Source organism: Vidua macroura, chromosome 1 (assembly GCF_024509145.1).
Source record: "Vidua macroura isolate BioBank_ID:100142 chromosome 1, ASM2450914v1, whole genome shotgun sequence".
Classification (NCBI taxonomy): domain Eukaryota; kingdom Metazoa; phylum Chordata; class Aves; order Passeriformes; family Viduidae; genus Vidua; species Vidua macroura.
The window spans coordinates 121,669,533-121,693,983 of NC_071571.1; positions in this window are offsets into that span (position 1 = coordinate 121,669,533).

Consider the following 24,451-nt stretch of genomic DNA (forward strand, 5'->3'; position numbering starts at 1 on the left):
CCAAGGACAACTGGAACAGGATGGGCAGAGGACCGTGGGTGTGTGATATGTATACATCGCCACTGCATTTAGCCAGAGTGGCTGAACACAATGACTTCATCCATCCTGGCATGCCTGAAGCGTGACCTCAGCTCACTTTGGCTTCAGTTTGTGTTGAAGATTCTTAGCAGGTGCTGGCAGCTCCATGGATGTGACACAACATATATAGCTCTCTCTTCATCCAAGAGGCAGGATCAGTTTCATGCTGACCCTGCAAATTACATTTGCACTATGTGGAGTTTGTCCTTTTGTTGTTGTAGCTTGGATGATCTAAGTTTACAACCGAGTCAAGGCTTGCAAGCAGAGCCTATCTTTTACTAGACCTAACTGGGGTAACAAAGCAAAAAAGCAGTCCATGAGCTTCAGCAGCAGGTCTGTGTTGTCCCTCTCTAATGGCAAACAGAAATACTGAAGGGCCTGTGTTACTCTCCAGAGATGGGCCATTGCCTGCCACCTTATCATTATACATGTAATTTTTTTCCATGCATCCCTAGGGTATTTTCCTGTGTTGGACATTCATAACAACCCAGGGCAGTGATTTGAAACAGAGCTTTTTTATTTGTGCAGTCAGGACTGCAGGACTGTCAAGACTTCTTCCATGCATCTACTAAGACGTTTTGCTTCAGCTGAAGCCTTGACTCCCAGCAAACCACCCCGTTCAGGACGCAGTGCTTCTCTTTGTGCCAGGAGATCTTAACCTGTTCTGAAATCCACTGCTGTGTTTTCATTCACATAGACATCCTTCCATATGGCAAAATTAGTGCTGGTCACACGTTATGTGTACAGTAGCAGGTAGTACAGGCTGGTATAAGCAGATCAGTGGAGCAAATCTGTTGATGCCAAGGACCAGGCATGTCAGAGAGGGTTTGCTTTGGTCCAGCTTGTGACTGGGTCTGGGACCTGTGCTACCTGTGAGCTATTGGAGTGCGTTAGGTACTGTCCTGGAGTACATCTGGCTTAGTTTCATCCAAAACATGTTTATGGAATGTGCTCTTAGCCCACTCTGTGCTGTGAACCAAAGTGCAGTGAATGGGAACAACCAGGAGGTTTGTTCAAAAATTCACTTCTGCTCTGCCCTGTAGCACTGCTGCAGGTTCCTCAGGAGTGCACTGTGCTCTAGCATGGTGCAGCAGCACTTCTTCAGTTTATCATTGTATTTCCTTTTCTCAAGGAACCACATGTTCCTGCAGGTGACTTGGGATGTAGACAGACACTTTTTCTTCCAGCATCACAATAACAAGACAGAAGTTACGTGTAGAAGTTATCTTGTAATTGAGTACATTCTAACACCACCAGGCAAATTTTATCCCTGGGGCTGGGTTACAAAGCCATAGACTATCTATGACTGTGCATGCAGAAACTTGATTAACCCAGAAGGTACTTTTTAGGAGATGTCCTAGTCAGACAAAATATTTTTACTATCTATACAAAAGGAAATATTCTTTTTTTAGTGTCTGGTGATGTAACCATAAGCTTTTAATAACAAGCAAATGGATGTGGTGCATTTACTAAAACAAAACAAAACAAAACAAAACCCCCAAACCAACAAACAAACCAACCAGTTAAAAAAAACCAACAAAACAATACCCCCATCCCCTGAAAAAAAAATCAAGGAACCTTTTAGAAGCCTCCACTGAAAAGTTCAAGATGAGGGAGGGGTGTGAAAATAAGACTGATCATACTTACCCTAATGAGAGATGTTTTCATTTTTTAGTGGAAGTACATGCTTTAATAGGCTAAAATGTTTAATCATCTCAACTTTACTAGAATGTTTTAATCACCAGAATGATTTAGAATGTTTCAATCATTAAATAAAAAAATATAGAAAGTACTGGAAGCAATTGTTTTAATAAATGTGAAGAAAGAACTAAGTGCCAAGAAACACATTAAAAGTTATTTTTTGTCTGTACTGCCACAGTTCAGTATGGCTTGCACTCACTTTGCTAAGAGCTTTCCTCTGAAAGCATTCCATTGATTGTGGACAGAAGATGCTGTTATATTCCAGCATGTGACTTTATTCAGACACTTTTGTGAAAATAGTGCAAAACTTAACAGTGGGAAATGACATTAGAAAGTTGGGTTTTTTTAGTTTTTTTTTATGGACAATATATTGACACCATGAGCCCAAAGAAGAAATTTTGCAAGGATTGTGATTATTTCACACTTTCTTCAAACAAATTCTGAAGGCCTTCCCTGCACTCCTCAGTTTTAGCTGTGCACTGACTAGGCTGAATTGTAGGGCTTGGCTTTAAGCACAGTTTCAGCTATAGGAAAGTTTGGAGCAGACAGAAAAAAAGTACAATGTGTGCCTGAACACATTGTAAAATAAGTAATGTAAACTATGAACATGGAAGAAGAAAACAGAAAGTAGACTTCCAATATCTTCATAAACCATAGAGTATGTCCTATAAGTAAGATAAAATCCTCTGTCTATGACAAACATTACTCTGTCATGTTTCATTGCACTGTATCCATTTGCATGAGCTACTAACCCCCATTTGTAGCTGTCCACTGGTCTAGACAGAAAAATCTTTGCACATCTATTCTCTTGGTAGATTTATCAGATTTGCAGACCCATTTTCCCCATCTTTGCAATTTCTATTCCTTCCTCACTCTTGTGCTGGCTGCAGCAGATTGCTGAGGTAGGTCCACATAACTAATCCTGAGGCATCAGGGTGAACAGTTCACTCACTTGCCTTCTCTTTCTTTTAGTCCTCTTTGAAGTGACCCCCCCAACCTTGTACTTAGTATGATATGGAAACTGGCTGCCTCTGCAGTGAATTTAAATCCTATATGGTACACACAGTACACTACCACCAAAGAGCACAGGAAAATAACTCCCTCAGACTCCTGTGCTCCTGCTCCTTTAATAAAATGTGCATTCTTTGTGCAGCATGTGCATTGTGTATCCAGCAAGCTTAATACTGCATGCTATGAAAGGCTTTGGGAACATAAGATTGCTAAAAAAGGCTTTAATAAAGCAGTTTTCTAACACGGCAGTTTTTGTTTATTTTCAGAGTTCAAGAACACAGTGCTTTGGTAGTTCTGCAGTTCCGGATGTGTAAGGTATTTAAAAATCAGTTCCAGAAACCAAAGCAGTTCTATCCAAGGTACATCAAGGGCTAGATTCCAGCCACACATTCAGTATAAATAATGTAAAACCATCAGTCACATTTTATAGTAAGCAAAGCAAAATTGAAGAAGTAAAGACAAGCTAATAAAATAATTAATATTAGTGGAAAATAACTGGTATAAAGTAACAAATACGTTTCTGTAGACATACCACTTAACTCTAAAAAAATATATACATACATATATGATGGCTACAAATGAGCTTGTGATTTTCTTCCAAAAGTATCTGAGCAGGAAGTAAAACATTTTCCCAGTGGATGAAATAACATTCATTTTTGCCAATCTAAGCAAGGCAGATTTAAATTTTATGTGTGTCCAACTGCTTGTTCCCCCTCAGCTAATAACCTGCCTGCTGGAAGCATTTCAAATGAAAAGGAGTTCACAGTTCCTAAGCCCAGCTCTGAATATATCTGCCATGCATGTAAACAAGTAAACCATTATGTTTCTTGTTGAGATAAAGAATACCATGATAAGTGGGGACTTTTACCAAACAAAGGGCTTCCTATTGCGAGTGTGGATAATCTTCCAGAAAACCCTGTGTTTTGGCAAATCACACCAGATTAATCTATTAGGCATCTCCTTTCATCATCAAATTTCCGCTGCCTATCACAGTGGCTGCCTTATCAAGCACCCTTTACTCAATAGCAGGCCCATTCCTAGGATTTCAGGTGCTGGCCTTCCGAGCTCAGAAAACAGGTGTCCCCACTGTTTTCAGGCAGGAAAGGTCCCTGCACAGAAGCCTGGGAAAGGGCAGGGGTATCAGCCGCTGTTCTACCTGAAGGAACAGGTAACAGGAAACTGTTGATTCAATGGGCTGACTTAATTGGCAAGCATTAGTCAGCACTGAGTGTTTCTTGTGAATTAAAAATCCTCGTAAGAATCCTTACTGACAAAAGTTTTGGAAAGGGGGAAGATATGTGCCCAGAAATGCCCTCCCAGGAGAAGTCAGTTCTTGTAACTATTTTAAGTGCTGCATTCTCTTGCTGTAGTACAAAAAATATGAGCTAGGAGCCGAGGGCAGTGTCAAGCTTTACCTGGTTATGTGTAGTGCCTGAGCCGTTAGGCAAATTACCTATATTCAGGAGGAAATGGATTTCAAATCTCAAATAAAGGCTAATATTCCAAACCAATTAGTATGATGGATGTGGTTTTTGGTTTTCCAGCTCACTCTCAGTGCCTTCTCTGGCCAGTTTTTTTTTTTTTTTCTTCAAGTTAATGAAACTGGGGATATGGTTTCTGACCAGACTATTCATCTGTGAAACAGGGCCATCCACTTGGTCACTCAGCAACAATGCAGTATGGACCACATTCAGAGTCAGTGATATGAAGAAAGACATTTTAAGATTGACAGTGGAATGTGTTTTACAGGAGCCAATAAATCCTTGCTCATCTTATTTAACTTTCAGTGCTTATCTCTTCTCGTCCAGACAGCATCAAGCAGCTCCTGTCCTGTCGGGTGTCTCAGTATCTGCCTGCCTTCTCAGGCAGAAAGACCTTCATTCTGTGATCCAAACCCCAGTCCTGAAAAATTGGCTTGTACAGACTTTGCTGTAATGAAATCAAGGCAGGCAGGAAGGCTGGCGCAGTGACAGCAGGAAGAACCCATCTGCTCTCAGCTCCTTGCCTCGACAGCAGGGCTGCTCAGAGCATCAGGATGAGCTCCCAGCTCTGCTTGGTGGGTAGGAAGGAGTTGATAAGCGCATGCCTGCCCTTCTGGGACTCCACAGCACAGGCTTTGTTTCATCTACAGATGATTAAATGGTCTACGGAGCAATTACAAACCAAAGGAAGGAATAGCCAGCTCTCTCCAGGTTTCCTCAATCAGCACGATTGAATTTCTCAGAGGAAGGCAGCAGTAGCAACAGCAGGCTCAATGACTTTTCCTGAAAAATGTTGTCCAGTTTAAGATTGAGCTTTCATTTAACTACTTGCTGTTTCATTTTATTAAGTGCAAATTGTGGCTTAATAGATTTACAGTTGCCATAAACTTCAGCATCATGAAAGCTGTCGGACTGGCCAGTTGCACAGTGTATTTCTCAGATGATGCTAGGAAGGGTGAACAGGACAAGCAAGGCACCAAGAAAGTCTGCACAGTATTTTAAGGGGTCTGTGCACAGTGTTCTGAGAGCCAGACAGAGATGAATCACAAGCAGTTGCTTTCTTTTTTTTCCTCTTTTCTAGGAATTAGAGTGGAAGTGGAAGATTTCAGAAGTTTATCTGCAAATGAAAAATAGCTCATTTTGCCTTTTCAGACATAACTTTGTAAATTGACTGCTAGACAGTGGTTACCCAAGTCCAAAACGGGCTGTGTTTTTTCTGTGTGCCCATTACACTGTAGCTCTGTTCTGCACTCATTACACTATGTTTAGTTCTAGATACATACCAGCAAAAAATATAGACATATTGGAATGAATTCAGAGAGAAACATCAAATCTGATTGATGGCAGAATGTACAAACTCCTGTGAGAAGACTAGAAAAATTAAATTCAAATGGTTTGGTTAAGCGTTGATGGGACAGTGGGCATGAGAGACACCTAGAGTCATTTTCCCTAGGACATAGAAAACTGGCTGTGCAATTTTACCTCCTGGTTAGATGACTGATTTACCATGGATAAGAGGGAAAGCTGCTTACCTTCCTCAAACTAAGTGAGAAGGTCTAAAAAAAGGAACAGAAGATGAATTTTCGTTTTGTGTAAGGGAGATTTTTGTCACTTCTAAATAAAGTCTCCTGTGGGAGGCTATTCATTTTGCAAGTCAGCAACTTTTCCCACCAAAGTTTTTTGGCAAATATCTGAGTTCCTCTGTCTGTTGCTAAAACGTTGGTTCATTTATTCCACACAGGATACATAGGGATCTCTGTTACCTCCCCATCCAGATATGTACAAAAGAGCTTAGAGGCCTTAAGGGAAGTTTGATACTAGAATAAAACAAGACTGCTACAGCTCTGCTCTGTTGCATGCCCTGAACAAAGAACTCTCCCGTGTAGGGGTATCAATGTAAGGAAGAAAAAGATCTGGTGTCCTGTGCAGGACATTTTCCCTCTGCGTATCCACAGAGGGGTATTTCACATCCTTGGCTTACACTGGAAAATACCTCCATATGCAAAAATGCACCCCAGATGTGAAGCAGTAGAAAGGAAAGCTGTAAGTCAAGCAGTGAAGCCTATTTTTGCTGTTACTGCATTCTGGAAAGGGTTTGCTTTATGGGTCAAATATTCTGCAAAGCACTGAAATCTATGTGCGAACTTTGCTGAGTGAAAACCACCCTACCAGAGGGCAATATATCAGAGGACCTAATAACTATGTGAATAGTTTCTTGATGCAATGATCCTGTGTGAAACAAGGCAATTTATTTCAAAACAAATTTAATAGACAAATAATTTTCTGGTGACAATAGCGGGAGAGTTAAATTGTAGTAATTGTACTTACAGAGTTCTGAATTACAAAATTCATACTGTTTTATGATGACTTGTAAAGAGGTATGAACCTGCCAACTGGAATTGAGGAGACTTTAGCCCTTCTGCTCTGCCAGCAGAGCTCAGGAGCCCACAGCTTACAAGGCCAGTGTACCCTTACAGCCCATTCTCACTCCTTACCTGTCAGCAGCCATGCTACATCCTGTAATGTGGTGCATAGATCATGTCAGAAGTACTGAAACAGAATTATAATATGTTGGGATATGTTCAGAGGTGCAGAAATCATTACCAACCCAAACCATCTGACAAAACCATAAAAAGGATGTTTATTTTTCAGACCTTCATGTGGTCAAGCTGTTAAATTGTGCTTTAAGGGAGCAAAACAATGCTTCTAAGGCAGTTTGTAGCTTTGCAATATTGTCAGTCCCAATTCCTTCTAAACAAATATGAAGTGTGTGCTTCACTTACCTTTGTCTGAAAACACATCTTAAGAGCCACAGCCAATGAGACTTTCTTTTCTTCCCACAGTTACTACATGTGTAAATTCAATTAATTTATTTCTGCAAACTGGATCTTACTGTATGAATAGAAATTAAGGGTTTTAAGGCTTTCGGTCCACTCTGCTAATTACAGTGGAAAGCACTTCATGTATTTGTTGCCAAGGACCATTTTGAAATCACATAAATATCTCAGAGAATTGCCTAAATCTTCTTCACTCCATTAGCAAATGTCATATTTACAGATTGCCAGAGGTCTTGATGGTCACCATGCTCATAGACAGCTGCCAGCACGCTGTGGCCAGCAAGGCCATTTGTAATTCTCATTAACAGTTCTACCATTTTTGGTTGTATGAAAAGTGATAACACACCGATCTAACAGTCATTAAGAACTTTTTCTTACTCCTTTAGGATTAATTTGCACTGACCCAGAATTCTCTATTTGCTTAACACAAGCAGTGGGCCACTTTGATGTTATCTGCTTCTATAAACAATAGCATACAGTTCTCTCCTGGGCTAAAACAGCTCTTACTCTACTGAGAATTAGCTGTATTAATCATTCTGAAGTCCAAGAGTGCATGATCATAAATTGTGTGCAGGGACCTCACTTAGCAACTCCCAAGACTCTCATTTATCAACATTTTTTTCCCTTCCTGGATATTTAGTACGTAGGGAGTAATTTATTTCTGAGCCAGTGCCTTGTGATGTCTTTTATGTTGAAGTAAAGTTGGAAAACTTTCTGCGACAAATATAATTTTTCTTACTTCCTTAGTGTAAAAAAAAAAAAAAAAAAAAATTATAGACCACAGCTACAGAATGATTCCCTCAAGTGGTCAGAACAGAAAGCACAGGCCAAGCTTGCAGTCACAGAGCTTGAAATTCAGTGAACCAGACACCAGTAACTAAAAATGAGACAAATTGCACACCAAAAATGCCTTTTCTTAGTTATAAAATTAGAATTTTAAAAGTGTGGGACATCTTTGAAGCTGATACATGCCTAACTTTTCTTACCTTTCTCAAACTAAGTTGCCAGAACATTATTAAGTTATAATTAAAGCAAGACGAAATCTTCAGAGAACATTAATTTAGTTTATATTTTCTCAGAAAAGGTCTGGCTACCAGCGAGTGATGTTTTTGCCTTTGCCATTTATTGGTCTTTTTCTCACCATCAAAACACAATACAAATCTACCAAAAATGTAAAGATGAAAAATGCTGTTGCATATCAGGTCAGAGTTGATGTGATACAATGTATTTCATACTTTTAATGCAGCTAGTAAGAGACTTTTATTTAAACTCTCCCCCAACTTTCAAAGTCCGCTTGTAAAAGGATGCAAAGAGCATTTAAAAAATCAAGAGTAGAGGGAGAAAACTCACATTTTGACTGAAAGAATTAAAACCTTGGGTCTTACAGGGCAGTCTTTTATCCACATGGTTCAATTTCTTCAGCTTTTGGGGTTTTTCATTATCTAGACCAAAAGGGGAGACAGAAGCCTGAATTCTGCTTTCCTTGAAAGGAGCATATGTGAAGTATCTTCACCGACTTACTGGGGAAAGAGCAGAGTTGAGTAATGTTTGATGAGAAAAGAATTTTGGCCCAACTCAGGCAGAATCAGACTCATCAGCACAGAAACCTTTCTAACATTTTTCTTAGTTTCATCTTTGATTTCAAAGCTCTCACTGTTTTATTGTAAACATGTGGTTTCAAAAATACTGCACTGATCCAAAGTTATCAGCATGTGAGTTTATTTTATATTAAGTAGTTCAAAAATATATGAACAAAAAATGCCAACAGAAACAACAAAAATATAAATAAATCACCACATTCAGCAGAAATGCTTTAATTCAGGATGCAATAAAGACAGTCAAGGTTTAAAAAGTTCATGCCAGAGTGTAAATTGAAGGAATCAGTAATTTATTTTTCTTTCCTGCAGACAGTTTTGCTGCTGCAGCCAAAAGATTCTCAAACGTTGTCAAAAAGTAAAATTAAGGAGTAAAAGAAAAAAGACAATGGAAAAATGTTTATTTTCCCTCAAGAAATTCTGGCTTCTGCAATTTGGCATTTTTCTCGGCTTTTGAGAACATTTGTTTTAGTGGAGGCCAAGAAGTTCTGTTTTATTAACAGATTCTCCGTCTCTTCCCATAAATAATTATTCAAGAGCTGTGACCTATCCTCCTAGAGCTGTGCCGTCTCACTGATATTCATCAAATCATGAGAACAATTCCTCTAAGAGCTGCTCATACTTCAGAGGCTGCCCTAATTCTTCCTGGATTTCTAATTACAGAAGAGTTTGCTACCAGAGTCAGAGGGCAAAATTCAGCCAGAGTCACGTGAAGCACCGTGACAGATTTTTTAACGTAGTAAAACTATCAGTAACTACCTGTGGAAGGTTTTCTTTAGGACTATGGATACATGTTGCCTGTGTACAGTAGCTAATGCCTTTTGAGATGATGTAGGTGTGCCCAAGCCAGTCCTACCTCAGTGTTATAAAAATCACAGAATCATAGAATATGCTAAATTGAAAGACTCTCATCATTGAGCCCAACTCTTGGCCCTACACAGGACACCCCAAGGGTCACATCATCTGCCTCAGAGCATTTTCCAAGCTCTTCCTGGGCTCTGTCAGGCTGGTGCTGTGACCACTTCCCTGGGGAGCCTGTTCCAGTGCCCTTGCCTTCTTGCTCCTTCTTGCCCTTCTTGAAAACTGGGACAATGTTAACCAGCTTCCAGTCAGCTGGGACCTCTCCAGAATCCTGAGACAGCTCAAATATCATCAAGAGAGGCTTTAGAATAATATCAAATAGTTCTTTGAGGATTCTTGGATAAACCCCATCAGGTCCCATAGATTTGTAGGGACCCAGATGAAGCAGCAGATCTCACACAGTTTCAGGGTTGGCTGGTAGTTGATCATTCTCACAGTCATTGTCCTCCAGCTCAGGGCACTGAGACCACCTCAGTCTGTCATTCTGGTTGAAGACAGGCATAAAAGAATGCATTAAATACCTCTGCCTTGTATCTGTCCCTGTTTGTGAGAAGACTGTCCCCATCTTGTCATGGGCAGATGCTGTTTCTACATTGCCTTTTGCCAGTATATTGGAAAAAACTCTTTTTATTGTCCTCCATATTTCTGGCCAGCTTCAACTTCAGTTGACCTTTGGTCACATGAATTTTCTCCCAGCAGTAGTGAGCATGAGCAGTGTCTCTGTATTCTTCCCATGTCACCTGACCTTGCTTCCACTGGGCATATGCCTTCCTTTTTCACCTTATTTCCAAGATAAGACTTCTGTTCAACCAAGCCAGCCTTCTGCCTCACCTGCTTGACTTCTCAGTTTGGGAATTGCCTGCTCCTGTGCCCTTGGGAGGTGGTGTTTAAAAAGTGACCAACACTGATGGGCCCTAGCATCTGCAAAAAACATTTTCACAGGAGACTTTACTTACTAATTCCCTGAGCAGCCTGAAGTCTGCCTTCCTCATGTTCAGAGTAGAATTTTGTTGTCACTTTGGGCATTGTTGTTCACTAGTTTGGCTGATATGTCATTTTGCAGGAGTAAGAACATTTTAACCCTGCCTCAGGAAACACTGCACCTAACTCCACAGAGTACTGCAGACATGCTTATAGTGCAGTTAATCTCTAGAACATCAGCCCATCTTTATTTAAAATGCTGTGGATGGATGCTTGACACAACCCACAAGAGTTATTTTTGTGTCACCCATAAGCTGAGAACTGTACTCCTGGCTGAAACAAAAGCAAATAGGGGCTTTCAACTGCCCTCACTTCAATGGATGGTCAGCAGGCTTTTGACTGCTTGTTCTGTGCTCCTTTTTATACTGCTGCTTCAGCAAGATTTGATCTGGGCTTATGGCTTGAGCATTGTCTACTGGATCCTGTGTCTGTAGCCTGAGAGAATGAAACTATGTGCCTAATTTAAAATCCATTTTAAAAGTTAGAGCACTTCCACTGCCCTTGTCACTCATGCTTCCATTGGCATATCTCTAAAGAATTGCACAATTTAAATAAAGCTATTATTTTATTGAGGTCTTGCTATTGTTATTATTACCTCTCCTGAGACTTAATTTCTGATATTAATTTTGTGCCTTCCATTAGCTGTCACAGTATATTCATTTGTATTTATAGAAAATTCATTTTTTGTTCTAAAAGCCTGTTTCCAAAATTTGCAATGCTGAAATATTTGTTTACTTATGAAAGTCCAAAGTCCTCATTTAGTGTCTCATCTACATGTGAAGGTATAAACATAAAATTATGTTTGCTGGTGACATTACAAATAACAAATAGAAGTTTTAAAGTTCATTTCAGTCCTTTCTCTTTATGGCTGTATTTGGTGGCTCACCTGCATCAATAATTTCATGATACTATGGGAGAGGCCATGTAGACCCAAGGCTCCATGACTGAGGACTTTTCTACTCCCTAGACTTCTCTCTGAGTGCAACTTTGCAAACAGGTAATAGATGAAGTGTCTATAGATGCCTACAGAAGTCTTTTTTTGTGTTATCTCACTGCAAAAATAATTTGCCACCTCCGTCCAAGACACCAGAAGGATATCTCACTAGTGGAATTCTTTTAAGGAAATGCCAGTTGTCTGTTTAGAATCTAAAATACAGGTAGTTGAAATTATACTGTGACATCACACATCCCAAATTCTCTGCAGAGATTTAAGAACGGGGTCAGCTGGTACCTGCCCTTTGCAAATGTAGTCTTTCCAGTCAGTGTTCCCTTGTGTTCTGGATCCCTGCTGGAGGCACAGGCATTTCTCTAAGTAGGATTTCCTTCAAAAGCTTAAGAAGGGGCAGAGAGGAGAACAGCTGCATTCAATTACTAAAAGCATGTGTCTGCTAGTCAGGAAGAAAGGGTGACTGCTGCTGCTCAGACAGAACAGCTCCCTGTGCTCTGGAAGCAAACTCTGGCAGATCAAAAATATACAATATTTTATTTTGGTGAGAACACTAGTTTGGAAAAGCAAAGCAGCAACTTGCCTTGAAGAATAGTGGCCTCTGAAGAACTCACACATTGTGGTGGTCCCTTCAAAACAAACAAGCAGAATCTTTCAAAAATCAATTTCTCTTTAAAAATTGTTTCTGCTGTAGTTTGGGGGTTGAGGGTAGGGAGTAAGCAGCCTTTAATCAGGATTTCTCTTGAACCTGTAAAAATGAATAGACAAAACTTGATGGTCTGTGTGGATAATTTGCTCCCCAAACATCCTCTCCCGATTGTTTTTGTCTGGTACTTTGCTCCCTGGAACTTTGGTTTCTTTCAAAGTGGAATATGAAGGTGATAAATGAGCACCTGAGGAAGAGATCACTTGATGGGAGGGTGTGGCCCGATTTTAGTAACAGAGACAATGTCAAGAGCTCCATACAACTGCTGCTATGATGCAGTTATATGTAGAACAGCAGGAAATGAGGAATCTGCTCCCTGTCAGCAGGTACTCTACAGATCCAAAGTGAAAACTCAGATGAAACCATTTGGACAGATACTCTATTCCTCAAATATTGGCTCTGCTTTTGACATGGTGTATCAGGTTCTGCAAAGAGATGGAAAAGTGGATGAATCTGGGAGGCCTTTAAGAGCAGACCACAAATACAATGCTCATGCAAAAACCCTCAAAAGAATAGGCATATTACTTTTCAGGGTTTTTTTGTTTTTTTTTTTCCAAAATGTCAGTTGACTTTTAAAATACTGAATTGCAGACGACCACTATTCTACACTGAATTAAATAGAGCTCTGAAAGTGAACTGGAAAAAAAATATACAGATTATGGGCCTTTGAATTGGAAAGCAGCCAACATTGTTCCTGGGATTTAGGTGATCTTGGATATAAGAGCATTTAATATTTAACTTGTGAATAGTCTCCAGTTAATATACTGTGGGTTAAAAAAAAAAAAAAAAAAAAGGAAAGGAAGAAAAACAGAAAAGAAAATAAAACAAAAGAAAAGAAGTCCAGATTATGAAGTTCAAGGATTTTAAAAGTAAGTGGAAGAAGGAGGTTATACTATGCTTAATCCTACAATTTCCTTACTGCTAATGAGTTATAGGAGGATGTGCAGTCATTCTAGCATCTGGACTGTGAAAGGCAAAAAGGAATACAGATTCTGTTGCCCTAAAGCAAAATCTGGTAATTCTACCCTCAGAATGCTCCTTGTGAAGCACCTTCTGACTAGGAGTTCAATAAACTCCTCCTTTCCAGAAGGTGTGAGGGACTTGAAACTATTCAATATGAAAAGAGTCACAAAAATTTCTGCTGAATCTGCAGTCACTTCAGCCTTGGAAGTTTGCATAATTATTTATAGATAATACGTATATTACCATTACAGCATTAGGCAGCACAAACAGGAATTTATGGAACTGGTTAAAGGCTCTGGCACTAGTGAGAAGACACATGCTTGAGATTTGCAACCCTTTCTGATAGGCTGAAAGGGACTGTTTGGAGGCAGAGGTAGATGGTGATGCAGAAGGGAATTAGGGACAGAAGTTAGGAACACAATGGCCAGCAGCAGCAGCAGCAAGGACAGCTGGGGCTGTGCAGCTGAATCGGCAGATGGATTATTGGACACAGGAGGAAGCTTCTTGGGTATAGCTCTGCAAAAGAGTCAGTCTTGCTCATATCTGAAGTCTGAGACAACTTGAAGAAATGGCTTATGACTATAGGAGTTGAGCAGATCCTTATAATGAAGAATACTACTGTCTTCCTGTTCCCTTTCTGTAGGGGAGGAAAAGATTACTATCGGTCCTTTGGTGAAAAAGAGACAGACGAGACAGAAGGTGGAAGGTGTTACCTCCTTGACCCTGAGTGTGATGCTCATGACAGAAGATGAATAAACATCTTGTTACTTTTGTATCTTCTGCTTGAGTTCAGCTTTCCTTGAGTGCCAGGCTTGGCTTCTCTGTCAGTTCTCATGGCACTGACACTTGTGGGTCACGCTCTTGTGCCACATGAAGAAGTTGCAGCCATGCTGTTGTGCAGGCATTTAGAGAAGGACTGAGCCTATCTTTCAAAACTGTTTATCTCCATTTTTTTTTTCTTTTTAGATAAGCAATCAGATACAATAATTCATTGAATGCAGCTTTTTTTTTTTTTTTTTTTTTTTTTTAATCAGCTGCTTGGAACATGCCCCTTCTGCTTCACATCTGTTTCAAGACATGCAGTTAGCTTCTGTTTCCTTGTTATTCCATCTGCAGTTTCGCAGCTGCATGTGTCCTACACACTGCTGTTTTGTTCAGTGACAGCATTTAGATTAAATCTTTAATTCCTTCTATAGCCACCATTCTGAGAGATGTACGTGTCCCTTCAAGCCCACCTAGGGATCAGGACTGAAATTGTATCTACCTCAGTATAATTTGCTAACATAAAGGACAGGCAAACCATATTTTTTGTTTGATTTAGTTACTAATTGAAAACAAACTTTTTAATGTATTTTTTATTTTTAAGTTAATTCTCATCCCTGGGAGATGATGGTGATATTCAGATTTTGTACATCAGTGTCCTGAGCACTACTGAAAAATGTTTTAGTCTTTCAATATCCAGCATTGTTGTCAGGGACTGTGTGGCTGAAGGAATGGAGTGCTGATGTTATTCTCTGCATACAGATGTTTTTGACTATTTAAACAGACAGAGAAATATCTCAGCACTGTTGTTGTTATGTCATATCACAGCACATGCCCAAAGTATTCGGTAGGCTCCCAGAACTTATAAGAAACAACACCAGCTATCAGATTCTATCTGTGAGATCCATTCCCTCCCTTAAACAAAATTAAGGAAAATTAAGAGATTTTAGTATTATCAAACCTCAGGACACAGTTACCAACTGAAGTGCCAATTTAACTTTAAGCCCCTTTTTGATATTCTTCCTTGATAAGAGTACATGATGGCCATAAATCCAACTTGGCAATGATTCTGAAAGGTCACCTGTGGATATTGTTTTTCATGGTGTTAAATAGACTGTAATGGTCTCATTATTGCTCCAGAAGGACAACTGGAAGTCCCATTGGTCTTCTTGCTGTCTCATAAATAATTAACAGGCTGTTTTAACTGGGTCTAACCTTTGTACAGAGTGGCTGAACTTCACCACATAGCAGCAGCAGAAGAAATGCAGAAAAATATCATCCATCACTGATGGCACAGAAACATTAGGTGATCTAGGAATAAAAATAGAAGATTAATAATCAAATGATAATCAAGCATTTTACAGGCAACTAGAATAACTGTCTTTCTCTACAGATATAAATAGTTTTAGTATCCTCTATTATCCAGGTTATTCTTTTTTTTTTTACATGTCTTACTACATGATCTGTAAGCCAAGTTTCCAACATGAGAAATTTAGCTGTGGAGTAGGTAAGAAAAGTTCAAAATGTTTATTTTTCTCTTCTGCCATAAGAAACATATGAAAGAAGGAGGATTAAAGAAGGACTAGATTTTTCTACTATCAGGTCAAAACTTTCAAGTGGGGATGACTAAAATAAAATCCTGCATTTGAATATTTTAATTACTTCTTGTTTAGATAAATAGTTCTCTCCAACTCTGCATTTTGAACATCAGCAGGGTCTAAACTAGTACTGGATTCAATATCTAAAGCACAATGCTGAAATCTGCCACACCTCACCTGAAAAGTCCCCAGGTTTCTTGGTAGCAACAGCCGGTGTTAGCAATCAGGAGCCAGGTCTGATCTCACAGACCTCGTCACTGATCTCATCTTGACAAAGCTGGGGGTACTGCAGAAAATGTTCCTGCTATTAGATACAGGAAAGATTGTCTGGAAAATAAATTCTAAATTCCAGCAATGAAATAGCAAATGAAGATTAAAAATAAAAAGGGGCTTAGACAAGAAGAATCAAAGAGAGAGAGAAAAAGAGAGACCGAAAACATGAGTCTCTCAAATGTTTCAGTTTTACAGAAAGGCAGAATAGCTTGCCAGTAAGAAAATTATCTGTATATTTTCACTGCAACTGTTCCTCTTGTCTCCTTTGTTCTTCATTTTGGGAAATGAAAATATCTTCCATACAAATCATGGCAAGTTCATATAGAAAAAAACATAGTTTAATAATTCTGCCTTTGAAGTTCACTTCTGTATAATGGTATTCTCTTTGTGACCCTTACATTCAGGGACTAAAGAATTCATGGTAGTAGGAGGAAAAGGAAATCTCTGAACATCCATCACAGGAGGAGATGTGCGAGGGATTGCTCTTGAACACACATCCTCTTCCAAGATGCTTGCTAGCAGCCCCACAAAGAAAAGAGCCTCATATGGGGAGAAGAAAGAATATTTTAGAGCAGGAGTAGCAGGAAGCTCCAATGGCATATTACAGAAAATTGACAACCTGGTGGCAACATGTCTGGAGAACCCCTTGATACCAACCGTCAGGGGAGTCTGAAGTCAAGCAGCTTTTCATGTGGAAGCCAGGGGAGGTTTTAGCTGCTTTGCCCTACTGATCCCTGAACTTCATGGGTGTTAAAGGACTTGCTCTCCTGCCCTTCTTGAAAGAAAACAAATCTTTCTCTTTTAAGAAGGCACTCATCTTAAAGTCCCCGGCTTAAAGACATTTAAAAAAAACCCCAAGACAGGGGTGCTTCCTATGTATTTTTCTGGAAACTCTTTCCAGTGCCTTGGGAGCTCTTTACAGTCAAATAGTCCACATTTTTACTACATTGTGTCTTTCTATTTTGAGCTATTTTTTTTACATTTTCCAACCAATTTAAGGGAAAAACAGTAAAAGCAGAAAGACAGCATGCACGTAATTTTATGAAGTAGCCGTAATGGGTGGTAGTTTCTGGTTGCATGCCACAGAAACTCAGTGGTACTGCTCAAGATGTCTGTGAGGTGAAGGGGCACTACTTGGAGAGATTTATTAGGTTCTTAACCTCAAGTTAAGAAGGGAAGATAAATAGAGGAAAGTCTCCTCCCAATAGGCCTCAATTACTTACAAAAAGTCAGAAGACGCATTGAAAAGCTAACATTTTTTATCACAACTTTCATTATTTTTTATGTAACTCTGCTCTAAAAGCTGAACTGATAAATTACATTTGGGCTGAAGAGTTCTCTCTCCTTGAGGAAAAGAAAAAAAACCAAAAAACCCCCAAACCCAAGAGCATTTCTGCATTCTCCCCCTGAGCCCCTTGCATGTATACACAGGCACATTGCTGTAGAGATGTCCACACATGTGGACCTTTGTGCTCTGCCCTCCTGTTCAAAAGCCCTTGTGCACTTAATGAGCAGATCCAAAGCTTCATAAAAACAAAGTCTTTTTACTGACTTCAGGAGGTCAAGACTCATATATAAGCAATTTGAGGAAAGAGAAACAAAAAACCTATTAGTTCTTGCTGACATTTTTGTGCCCTGAAAAAAAAAAAAATCTGAATTATTCATTAATTCCATGTTGAAGTAGGAATACACAAACTCCTAAAGGTGACAACTTGACTTGCAGGAGCAGCAGCAGCAGCCCAATGGCAAACATCAGCACTTTCTGATCATGCCTCGGTGTTAACTCATGTGGTTTCTGTGCAATCTGAGGGCACAACTGTGGGCTGTTTGCAATATCCCAAATTTCTCCTACTGTCTCTAATGTTTACTTAAACTCTAGAAACTCAGATGTGGATTTTCATTCATTTTAGCCTAGAAAATATTGTGCTTTTACTGACTGTTACTATTGTCTACTGAATGCAGTTATGGGATGGAAAGCAAATAAACCCTGAAGATGCAGGTGTGTGATGTGTTGAAATCTGATACTGCTTGCTGCCTGTAAGTAAAATAAACAGAATTGACTTATATTAACTCAAGTGTTGATTGTAACCTCAAAGTAATTTTTTCCTTTTATCTCTTAAATATATATATATATATTGGTGACATTTTAAAACCCAAGGTCTTAATTAATTTTCAAGGGGAGTTTTTCCTAAATACACAGGACAGATTCTGATCTCTGACATTTGGTGGAGTGTAATGACAGAGGAGCATTGTCCTGTTTTCATCACTGGCTTTAAGGGATCTTACAAAACTTCCCCGTTACAACAGTTGTTTAAAACAAGATCTGGATCTGTCTTCTTTCTGCCAGATCACAATCATCACAGAAATTTTAAAACAAACAAAGAGCCAGAGGCTACCTGTTGCTCTGTGCAGTGACTGAAAGCTGCCAAGGCTGGACCAAAGCCAGCCTTCAGGTCAGGTTTACATTATCACCAGCAAAGAAGGAAAATCAGGTTCTGAAAAAAAAAAAAAAAAAGGTACTGTAGTTAATAAGAGATTGAAAAAATCTGATTAGCACATCTGCAATTAATCAAAACTGTCACAAATAATTCATTGAAATGTAACTCTTTGCTGAAATCTCTTTTTACTCAGTTTACAATAGTCTGAACAATTGTGCTCCCCTTCAGGAAAACAAACAAACAATTTCACTGGCAAACAAGAAAGGGAGTATTGCTTGAACTCTATGTGGGATGACAGTTTTTTTGTGTACATATCAGTACAAGGCACATTGGACATGTTTCCACAGCACTTACAGAGTAAATTTATATATTTCTTAAAGGATTGTACTCTTAACAGGATGGACTGAGAGACTGCAGGACTGGATGAATTAAAGACATGTTTGGTTTGGTTAAGTACCTGGATGAGAGGCTGCAAAGAAAAGTTTGGGGGCTGTTGAAAATGTTGTACATAATACAATACATTTTCTCAAGGTTCTGTGCTTGATCAAAGTTCCTGTGTGGTTTCGAGTGAAGTTGTGTCTATAAGGAAATCCCTCTTTCATTTAATTTTTGTTTTGTTTTATTTTATTTGAACGTAAAACTGAAGCTTTGAAAGCTTATTTTAAACCTTGAAGATCCCTTACAGCCTTTCATGAGAAGCTATAACATCAATAATGATGCTCTGGCTTCCTAAATTTCCCTTACAGTTTTCTTGGATTCATTACTTTTCCCTCTCCATGAGATGAAAGCTGGCTCTGTGGTACAGAATGGATGCCCCTGGAGTTTTGATGGGGAGAAAGCCATCCTTTCTTGGACTCAGAGAGGCCATGATCCTGTTCATCATTGAGCTGCTATTGAAAGAAGGGGAAACTGGTGGACCCAGAGATTTAATAGCAGTATTCTGACCCTCTTCTGTTTAGCCACAGCAGGGCTAAAGCAGCAGGAGATCTCCTCCAGCTCCTGCTGCAAAAGGAGAGTCTAAAATGGCTGCATGTGGCCCAGCTTAATTTCCTACATTTGTATTGCTCTTACCACAACCTACCTTTGGTATCTGCCTGTCTACTTCCACACCAGCTTTACAGCATGGCTGTGTCTCCACCTGGAATGTTCTTCATGAAGGGGCTCCACTGTAGACATGCAAAGAATGGAGATTGCACGAGAAGAAAGAACCCTCTAGGTGGTGGAGGGACCATGTTGGCACACATATAGAGTGCAGTACCAGAGAGTTCCAAACAAACACACAGTCCTATTGTGTTTTCCTTTTAATATCGATCCCATGATAGACATGGTATTTCCTATCCATGCACGCTGATGTGTGCCAACACCTAGAGCAGAACTCCAAACTTGCAAATACAGCTCCTTTAAATAGCACACACTGCTCTGTCTTGGCTCTGCATATGCTTTTTTCCCTACTTTTCTCTCCCTATTTTGTTATGTCACATCATAATTTAATGTTTAGTCCTGCAAGCTGTGAAACCCAAGAAGTATAAGGGGTACAATCTAGAAAAGCTCCCAGAATGTTCAAGTTCTGGTGGGAATGGACTATGCTTGTTGCATCAAGGAAGCATCTTAACCACTAATGTCACTGTGCAGAGATAGAAGGGCCAATAATAAATAGAGCAGTAAGGATGAAGTGGATGTATTTTATAGTATTACTTTCACAGAATACAATGTAATACATTTAGGAGGACTTTTAAGTATCATAATAGTGGGTTTATCTCATCTTAGCCAAAGTGTAAACAAACAAGAAAAAATAGAACTCTCAGTATTTCATTAACTTGATATGAATGGAGCACAATAAAATTGGATATAGTGTTGTTAAACTTCTCTACAACCACAACTTTGGATGGTGTACAAGTCTTGGAAATAACACTGCTTTGTGGATAATAAAATAATGTGAACAATGAATATCTGATCCAAATGTTGTTGGATAATTATTATTAGAGATGTGAATATTTCCAAGAAGGTAGCTTTTATTATTGTTCATTGATACATTCTGTAACTTTTTAAAAAATGTATATTGCTGGCAAAATGTCTAGGGTGGAAAATCATAGGCAATTCACATCAAGTAAAATGTGTAGGCCAGGAGTTTTGCATTAACATATCCACTCAGCTGCACTGAATTTATAACCCCTTAAAGCAGTACAAAGGGTTTTAGTATTGGATATAAATTATGTATAAAACACTCAGCATGAACTGTTGTCCCTGTATTAAGGTAGATACGCCAGGCATAAAAAATAAATGACAAAATCTACGTTAATGCTAAGAGGTCAACTTTAAACTGACAAAATCAAGGAAATGCAGAATTACTGCTGAATCCTTCTTTCACTCATTTTACCCCCTACTCAGTTCACACTGGGTCATCTCTCTTCTTTCCAAGTTGGAGTAAAACCTCTGCTAACAAAAAAAGAGCAATCAGGAGTCACTGCCTTGGGTAAGTGTGGTGCAGGTGAAGGCTGGGGACCACTGCTACTGATCTGCTCTTCTCAAGAAAGAAACCTGCCATTCATGTAAGAGATACAACTTCCTTAATTTCTGTGTAGGAACATTCTCCTCCTAGGTGCTCCTCCCTTCCATCTTACCCTACCAGTGTGTGTTATGCTCACTCAACATTTAACCTAACATACCCTTCTTTAAGAAAAGTTCTAATCTGTTAAAATGGAACCCAAATATGGTTTGGCCCTCAGGACATGGATGAGCTGTAAGTAATAGTATTTCAAATAATTCAGAGATGGTTGCGTTCCAGAGTGTATCACATTATTTTCCTAAGAGCTAAATAAAAACAGTATCATTAGGGGTAAGGCTTGAAGAGTAAATATGAAGAAAAGTTAATAAGAAGAACTAATTTCAGACTGTACCCCAATAAAATACTTGGATCCTCACATCTACAGCACCACTAATCACTATCAACCTTCCTATTTTGAAAAAGAGATAAAAACATCGGAGCTAAAGACTGACATTATTTACCCTAGTGCAATATCTTACACCTTTTTTAACCTGAAGAGATAAACAACCCATACAAACACACATATTCAGTGAACATAGGATATATTTTAAAAGACTTAAGGATAAACTTGACTTCAGATAAGGCAATGGGAATATGGGCTGCATCCATAAATTTCTCGTTCAGGAGGGACTATTGTGTTAACCCAGCCTATTTGGAAGAGCTCTCCAGATCACAGGCTTTCATTCTTTCCTGTTAAAGAATTGATTTCCTTGTGTCACCCTTATTGATAGTGATTGGATCAGATTCAAAATTAGTGAACGTTATTAAACTCAGTAATTTGTGAATGAAGAGGAGTTTTCATCTGGAAGGCTTCAAGTGACAAAGGCCATAAGGAATTATTTTGCTTCAGGGAACAATTACACACTTAAAAAGTAATTTTAGTCCCACCTGTAGCCATTAGATTGCATTATGTTCTAGTATTAGAAACCAAAAAGGTCCCTATTGCCACGTGCAAGTAATTACAGATTGTGATCTAGTTGTTTTTGTGAGCCTAATAATCCATAACAACCTAACTGCCAGTCACACATGGAAGGTTTCAGTCGTCTCCTTCTGTACCTAAGTCAATAATTGTCAAGCTGAAACTTTGACTTATTGCTGACACAGGGTGCACTCACCCAGATTTTCTAAAATATTTCCACTTTTGTCAAAAAGAAATTGTAAGGGCAAAGAAACTGGAGATCTTTCAGCAACTAAGGTGGAAAAAATGCTGATGCTTGTAGGCTTTTGCAGTTTCTGTAGGACCTGGGAACATTGTCTTTGATGTGATTGTCTGAAGATGCTGTGTCTAGCTGCTGTTTTGGGAAGACTCTCAAATTAGTTAAATACAAATGCTTCTTTCTGCTATATTTCTACAGGGACAAATATATGTCTGGCACATATACTCAATTTCAGAAAGATTATTATTATTCATAACATGAAGTTCACAGAAATATTGATAAATGTATTTTAGCCCACTTTGAGCAAAAATTACCAAGTTCAATTTTCCACACATTTATGGCACTAAAAAAAAAAAAAATCCATGTGTGGCTCTGATGTTCTTCCGCAGATATTTTGGGTTTGAGGGTGATTCTTCCAGTATAGGATACTGAGCATTCTCAGCTGTAGACTTTCTTACATGGCTAATGGAAAGGTGGGTCCTCCTTGCAACCCAAAGGACAAGATCCAGGTGACCTGTGGATAGCAGCATGGAGGCTGAGCACAGCTGGGCCAGCACATCTTTCCTACAGTCATTACAGGTCAGGTCTCACTGTACCATGTATAAGTGGGGGAAACATTTTCTGCTCTTACAATAGTCAGGTCACAAGGAATGCTAAAACAATGACTAATTGTAATCTCATGCAATCAGTGCAATTTCACCTGATTTATTGGTGAAACTCCAGGACAGCAAAATCTGTCCTATTATACAGGACATACTATTATGCCATATATTATCTGGAGACAAATTATTGGAGATGAAGAGCCAAAATTGGAAAGGTACAGGACTTGGTGACGCAGCCTATGATACCAAATATTTTCCCTGATTAGTGTTGTTTTTTTTTGTTTTTTTTTTTTTTTTTTTTTTTTTAATTTTGAGATAAAGCAAAGGTACTTTTTAGACTGTTTTTCATTATATAAATTTCTACCAGAAATTTTGGCATTTGCTGAAATTTGTGCCTTTCCAGAATACCTGAAAGGAAAAGTAGCTGGAATTGAAGAGGCTCATGAAAAATAATTAATTGATAACCCAGTGATTTGAGCTTGTGTAGTCAGTCTAGTGAATTATGAAAGGGTGTTTTCTTTGGAGCAACAGGAAAGGCATAACATTATGTCAAAAGTGCTGAAAAACAAAGCTAATTAACCCTTGCTCCTGAACTTAAAAATCATGAATAAATTTTTAAAAAAGGTAAAAAAAAGGTAATGATCCCTGAATAATAGTTTTATGGCAAAGATGAAAAAGCATTAAGATAGGAGTGGAATGATGTATACAGTAATTTTGCTTACAGGAAGTAACACAAACAGCCAATATGGAAACATTGACAGAATAATTACTATACAAACAACCTTTAAGTTCTGAGTGAGCACAAAGATTCAGCCATGCTTTTGACTTTTCTTATTTGAAGTGTAACAATGACTTAAGTACCAAAATGTAAAATCTGTTCTACAAATGTCTGTTTAGTTACAGTCTTTCATGAGGGCATTATGGCTTTCAGGTGCAATAAACTACCCCTCTTTGTAACAACACCCCTTTATAAACACAAAGCAAATCATTATGTGGAAAGGGGAGAAGTTAAAAGCCCTAAATCTTCCATTCCCAAGGATACTGTTACCTTCAGATAGAATGTATTTTTTTAAATGTATGTATTTACTGCTTAAATGTAGTATATTTCCATTGGGTTTAACTGACAAGATTTTAGGGAGTTCTTCATTACTGATTTATATATATACATATAGACACATATATGTTCAACTACCCATCCAGTTTTTTGCTCCTGTTTCCTAGCATAAAATTATTGCCTTCCCTGGAACAATGAAAATGAAACTGGTTTCTAGACCAATGACTATTCTTTCTTTGAAGAGGCTCTTAATAGGATGCATGAAACATCTGGAAGAATTAAATCAAAGGGTGATGGAATTCCCACTGGAGAACACATGTCAAACAAGAAAAACAGTCTTGTGGAACAAATGAGATTTTGCCCTGAGAATTAGCAAGTACAACAGCTAAGCTTAGCATTGGATTGAGATGAAAACTCCTAAGAGGCCTATTGATACCCTTTTTAAACTTCCATCACGCCTAAAAAGGAGAATAATTTGCGTAATACAGTCTGCAAGCAAAATATCTGTTTTTCCTATTCACACTATTCAGAGAAATTCCTATCCATTATTCAGAGAAATTCCTGAGATCCACAATAATCTACAGGTAGGGAGGATGGTCTGGGTGACAGACTGCATCTAATAAGCACACCACCATTAGGAGAATATCCAACTATAGCTCTAAATCTGCAGTGGAGAGGGGAAACCCAAATATAGTAGATGCATTGTGACCCACAAATAGAAAAATTATCATTTGCAATTCAAGTTGTTCATTTTGGCACTTGTGCAATTCCTGTTGCCACAGTAAGGCTGAATTTCATTCAGTGTCTTTCTAAGAAAACATTTTATTAAGGAGAAAATTAAAAACAGCCTCAGAAACTGATA